The sequence below is a fragment of the Bubalus kerabau genome, chromosome 4, assembly GCF_029407905.1.
Source record: "Bubalus kerabau isolate K-KA32 ecotype Philippines breed swamp buffalo chromosome 4, PCC_UOA_SB_1v2, whole genome shotgun sequence".
Taxonomy (NCBI): Eukaryota; Metazoa; Chordata; class Mammalia; order Artiodactyla; family Bovidae; genus Bubalus; species Bubalus kerabau.
The window spans coordinates 151,377,295-151,383,536 of record NC_073627.1 but is presented as its reverse complement, the minus strand read 5'-3'; the positions used below and the strand labels follow the sequence as shown (position 1 = coordinate 151,383,536).

At 41.9% G+C, this 6,242-nt stretch overlaps 1 protein-coding gene across 7 annotated transcripts in view; it reads right to left on the bottom strand.

The window, feature by feature from the left end:
* The window catches only part of CENPP (centromere protein P), a 237,068-nt gene that overhangs the window by 176,009 nt on the left and 54,817 nt on the right, over nt 1-6,242 (bottom strand). The gene's annotated exons all lie outside the window — the stretch shown is intronic.

Below are 6,242 nucleotides of genomic sequence, written 5' to 3'. Positions count from 1 at the left end.
ACATCTACTTCTGCTTCATTGACTATGCTAAAGCCTTTGACTATGTGGATTTCAACAAACTGTGGAAAATTCTTAAACAGATGGTAATACAAGAACACCTTACATGTTTCCTGAGAAACATGATGCAAGTCAAGAAGCAACAGTTAGAACCAGACATGGAACAATGAACTGGTTCAAATTGGGAAACGAGTATGACAAGGTTATATACTGTCACCCTGTTTATCTAATTCTTTGCAGAGTTCAGTCGCTAAGTCGTGTCCGACTCTTTGCGACCCCATGAACTCAGTTATACAATAATGCTTACACAGTAGTCATGACACTACTTTCCATTACTGGGGAAGCACACAGGAAAGGTGTACAGGCAAAGACTGGTCCCTGTTAAGAGAACACTGTGTTCAAAGAACTGCAAGGTATTCAGAATGGCTACAGTGAGGAGTAGGAGGAGACAAGTAAAGAGGAAAAGATCAGAGATGAGATTAGGACAGTGCCAATTCATTTGTTCATTCATTCCTTAGGCTGAAGTCTTACTATGTACCATCCACTGTATTCAGTTCAGTTGCTCAGTCATGTCCGACTCTCCGTGACCCCATGAATCGCAGCATGCCAGGCCTCCCTGTCCACCAACAACTCCCAGAGGTCACTCAGACTGACGTCCATCGAGTCAGTGATGGCATCCAGCCATCTCATCCTCTGTCATCCCCTTCTCCTCCTGCCCCCAATCCATCCCAGCATCAGAGTCTTTTCCAATGAATCAACTCTTCGCATGGGGTGGCCAAAGTATTGGAGTTTCAGCTTCAACATCAGTCCCTCCAATGAACACCCAGGACTGATCTCCTTTAGAAAGGACTGGTTGGATCTCCTTACAGTTCAAGGGACTCTCAAGAGTCTTCTCCAACACCACAGTTCAAAAGCATCAATTCTTCAGCACTCAGCTTTCTTCACAGTCCAACTCTCACATTCATACGTGATCACTGGAAAAATCATAGCCTTGACTAGATAGACCTTTGTTAGCAAAGTAATGCCTCTGCTTTTGAATATGCTATCTAGGTTAGTCAAACTTTTCTTCTAAGGAGTAAACATCTTTTAATTTCATGGCTGCAATCACCATCTGCAGTGATTTTGGAGGCCCCCCCCTAAAAAAAAAGTCTGACACTGTTTCCACTGTTTCCCCATCTATTTCCCATGACGTGATGAGACCAGATGCCATGATCTTCGTTTTCTGAATGTTGAGCTTTAAGCCAACTTTTTCACTCTCCTCTTTCACTTTCATCAAGAGGCTTTTGAGTTCCTCTTCACTTTCTGCCATAAGGGTGGTGTCATCTGCATATCTGAGGTTATTGATATTTCTCCTAGTAATCTTGATTCCAGCTTGTGCTTCTTCCAGCCCCGCGTTTCTCATGATGTACTCTGCATATAAGTTAAATAAGCAGGGTGACAATATACAACCTTGACGTACTCCTTTTCCTATTTGGAACCAGTCTGTTGTTCCATGTCCAGTTCTAACTGTTGCTTCCTGACCTGCATATAGGTTTCTCAAGAGGCAGGTCAGGTGGTCTGGTATTCCCATCTCCTTCAGAATTTTCCACAGTTTATTGTGATCCACACAGTCCAAGGCTTTGGCATAGTCAATAAAGCAGAAATAGATGTTTTTCTGGAACTCTCTTGCTTTTTCCATGATCCAGCGGATGTTGGCAATTTGATCTCTGGTTCCTCTGCCTTTTCTAAAACCAGCTTGAATATCCAGAAGTTTATGGTTCATGTATTGCTGAAGCCTGGGTTGGAGAATTTTGAGCATTACTTTACTAGCGTGTGAGATGAGTGCAGTTGTGTGGTAGTTTGAGCATTCTTTGGCATTGCCTTTCTTTGGGATTGGAATGAAAACTGACCTTTTCCAGTCCTGTGGCCACTGCTGAGTTTTCCAAATTTGCTGGCATGTTCAGTGTGGCATTTTCACAGCATCATCTTTCAGGATTTGAAATAGCTCAACTGGAATTCCATCACCTCCACTAGCTTTGTTCATAGTGATGCTTCCTAAGGCCCACTTGACTTCACATTCCAGGATGTCTGGCTCTAGGTGAGTGATCTCACCATCATGGTTATCTTGGTCATGAAGTTTTGTATAGTTCTTCTGTGTATTCTCGCCACATCTTCTTAATATCTTCCGCTTCTGTTAGGTCCATACAATTTCTGTCCTTTATTGATCCCATCTTTGTATAAAATGTTCCCTTGGTAGCTCTAATTTTCTTGAAGAGATCTCTAGTCTTTCCCATTCTGTTGTTTTCCTCTATTTCCTTGCATTGATCACTGAGGAAGGCTTTCTTTTCTCTCCTTGCTATTCTTTAGAACTCTGCATTCAGATGCTTATATCTTTCCATTTCTCCTTTGCTTTTCGCTTCTCTTCTTCTCACAGCTATTTGTAAGGCCTCCTCAGACAGCCATTTTGCCTTTTTGCATTTCTTTTCCATGCGGATGGTCCTGATCCCTGTCTCCTGTACAATGTCACGAACCTCAGTCCATAGTTCATCAGGCACTCTAGCAGATCTAGTCCCTTAAATCTATTTCTCACTTCCACTGTATAATCATAAGGGATTTGATTTAGGTCATATCTGAATGGTCTAGTAGTTTTCCCTACTTTCTTCAATTTAAGTCTGAATTTGGCAATAAGCAGTTCATGATCTGAGCCACAGTCAGCTCCCGGTCTTGTTTTTGCTGACTGTATAGAGTTTCTCCATCTTTGGCTACAAAGAATATAATCAATCTGATTTTGGTGTGGACCATCTGGTGATGTTCATATATAGAGTCTTCTCATGTTGTTGGAAGACGGTGTTTGTTATGACCAGTGCATTCTCTTGGCAAAACTCTATTAGCCTTTGCCCTGCTTCATTCCATACTACAAGGCCAGATTTGCCTGTTACTCCAGGTGTTTCTTGACTTCCTACTTTTGCATTCCAGTCCCCTATAATGAAAAGGACATCTTTTTTGGATGTTAGTTCTAAAAGGTCTTGTAGTTCTTCATAGAACCGTTCAACTTCAGCTTCTTCAGCGTTACTGGTTGGGGCATAGGCTTGGATTATCGTGATATTGAATGGTTTGCCTTGGAAATGAACAGAGATCATTCTATTTTGAGATTGAGGAGCTACCCCACGTCCGAGGTCAGGGGTGGTGGCCGAGAGGAGCTACCACATGCCTGAGGTCAGGGGCAGCAGCTGAGAGGAGCTCACCCTCACCCGAGGTCAGGGGCAGCGGCCAAGAGGAGCTACCACGTGCCCGAGGTCAGGGGAGGTGGCCAAGAGGAGCAACCCCACGTCCAAGGAGCTGCGGCTGTGCGGTAGCAGGAGGGCCGAGAGGAGCTACTCCATGTTCAAGGTCAGGAGGGGCGGCCATGAGGAGATATCCCTCGTCCAAGGTAAGGAGCAGTGGCTGTGCTTTGCTGGAGCAGCCATGAAGAGATACCTCATGTCCAAGGTAAGAGAAACCCAAGTATGTGTTGCGAGAGAGCATCAGAGGGCAGACACACTGAAACCATAATCACAGAAAACTAGTCAATCTAATCATACTAGGACTACAGCCCTGTCTAACTCAATGAAACTAAGCCATGGCTGTGGGGCAACCCAAGATGGGCAGGTCATGGTGGAGAGATCTGACAGAATGTGGTCCACTGGAGAAGGGAATGGCAAACCATTTCAGTATTCTTGCCTTGAGAACCCCATGAACAGTATGAAAAGGCAAAATAATAGGATACTGAAAGGAGAACTCCCTGGATCAGTAGGTGCCCAATATGCTACTGGAGATCAGTGGAAAATAACTCCAGAAGGAATGAAGGGATGGAGCCAAAGCGAAATCAATACCCAGTTGTGGATGTGACTAGTAATAGAAGCAAGGTCTGATGCTGTAAAGAGCAATATTGCCTAGGAACCTGAAATGTCAGGTCCATGAATCAAGGCAAATTGGAAGTGGTCAAACAGGAAATGGCAAGAGTGAACGTTGACATTCTAGGAATCAGCGAACTAAATGGACTGGAATGGGTGAATTATATCAGATAACCATTACATCTACTACTGTGGGCAGGAATCCCTTAGAAGAAATGGAGTAGCCATCATGGTCAACAGAAGAGTCTATGCAGATGAAAGAGAAGAACCTACAACCAAGAATACTCTACCCAGGAAGAGTCTCTTTCAGATATGATGCAGAAATCAAAAGCTCTCCAGACAAGCAAAAGTTAAGAGAATTCAGCACCACCAAACCAGCTTTACAAGAAATGCTAAAGGAACTTCTCTAGGCAGGGAACACAAGAGAAGGAATATTGTGCAGTCTTGCCTCATTTGTCATAGATCAACTGAACATAGGTGCATGGGCTTATTTCTGGGTTTTGTATCCTACTCCATTGATTTAAAATCCTCAACAAAATACTAGCAATTCTTTTCCAACAATATATTAAAAAGATCATACACTGTGATCAAGTGTGATTCATCCAGGGACACAAGAATTTTTCAACATCTGCCAATCTATCAATGTGATAAACCATATCAACAAATTGAAGAATAAAAACCATATGATCATCTCAATCAGTTCAGTAGCTCAGTCATGTCTGACTCTTTGCAACCCCATGAACTGCAGCACACCAGGCCTCCCTGTCCATCATCAACTCCCGGAGTCCACCCAAACACATGTCCATTGTGTCAGTGATGCCATCCAGCCATCTCATCCTCTGTCATCCCCTTCTCCTTCTGCCCTTAATCTTTCCCAGTATCAGGGTCTTTTCAAATGAGTCAGCTCTTTGCATCTGGTGGCCAAAGTATTGGAGTTTCAGCTTCAACATCAGTCCCTCCAGTGAACACCCAGGACTGATCTCCTTTAGGATGGACTGGTTGGATCTCCTTGCGGTCCAAGGGACATCTCAATAGGTGTGGAAAAAGTTTTTGACAAAATTCAGCACCAATTTATGATAAAAAAAAAAAATCCCCAGAAAGTGGGCATAGAGGGTATATACCTCAACATAATAAAGACCATATATGACAAGCCTATAGATAGCATTATACTCAACGGTGAAAAGTTGAAAGCATTCCCTGTCACATCAAGAAAAAGACAAGGATGTCCACTGTCACCACTTTTATTCAACATACTTTTGGAAGGCCTAGGTACAGCAATCAGAGAAGAAAAAGAAGTAAAGGTAATCCAAATTGGATTGCAGATGACATGACAGTATATATGGAGGATCCTAAAGATGGTATCAGAAAACTACTAGAACTCAGCAGTGAATGTGGTAAAGCTGCAAGTTATAAAATTAATACACAAAAATCTGTTGCATTTCTATACACTAACAACGAAAGATGAGAAAGAGAAATTAAAGAAGAAATTCCATTTACCGTTGCATCTTACCTAAGAAGACAAAAGACCTATACTTCAAAAAGTGTAGGATGCTGAGGAAAGAAATCAAAGAAGACATAAAGAGATGGAAAGATATACCATGTTCATGGATTAGAAGAATCATTATTATCAAAATGACTATACTTCCCAAGGCAATCTACAGATTCAATGCAATCTTTATTAAATTACCAATGGCATTTTCCACAGAATTAGAACAAAAAAATTTCAAAATTTGTATGGAGACACAAAAGATCCCAAATAGCCAACCAAAGCAATCTTGAAAGAGAAAAACAGAGCTAGAGGAATCAGGTTTCCTGGCTTCAGACTTCAGACTAATCTTTCCAGAGAATAGCAAGGAGCGATAAGAAAACCATCTTAAGTGAACAATGCAAAGAAACAGAGAGCAATAGAATGGGGAAAGTCTAGACATATCTTCAAGAAAATTGAAAATGGAAACATTTCATGCAAAGATGGTTCATTTCTAGAATTCCAAAAAAATCTGATCATGACAGTTTTGGCCAGTTTTCTTGCTGCTTTTAGAGAGGATAGAATCTTCAAAGGTACTTACTTACTCTGTTAGTTTCACTGACATCTATGCCTTCGATTTTAAAAGGACTCAGAGAAGGCTCTGCATTAATCATGTCTTTTTATTTTCTGTATTCTGATGCTTTGACATCTAGAGTCTTGATAACCCTGAGCAAACTATGCCTCCCAAGGTTAGCCCATTCTTAGAGATAGTAAACAACTTGCTCCTGAGTGTGCTTTTCTAACTTCATCCAACCAGTCCAGAACTTGTATCTCAACCACCTCCTTTATATTTGCTATACCCTTATCCACTTGCCCAGGCTTAGGTACCAGAGGCATTTAGTGACAGC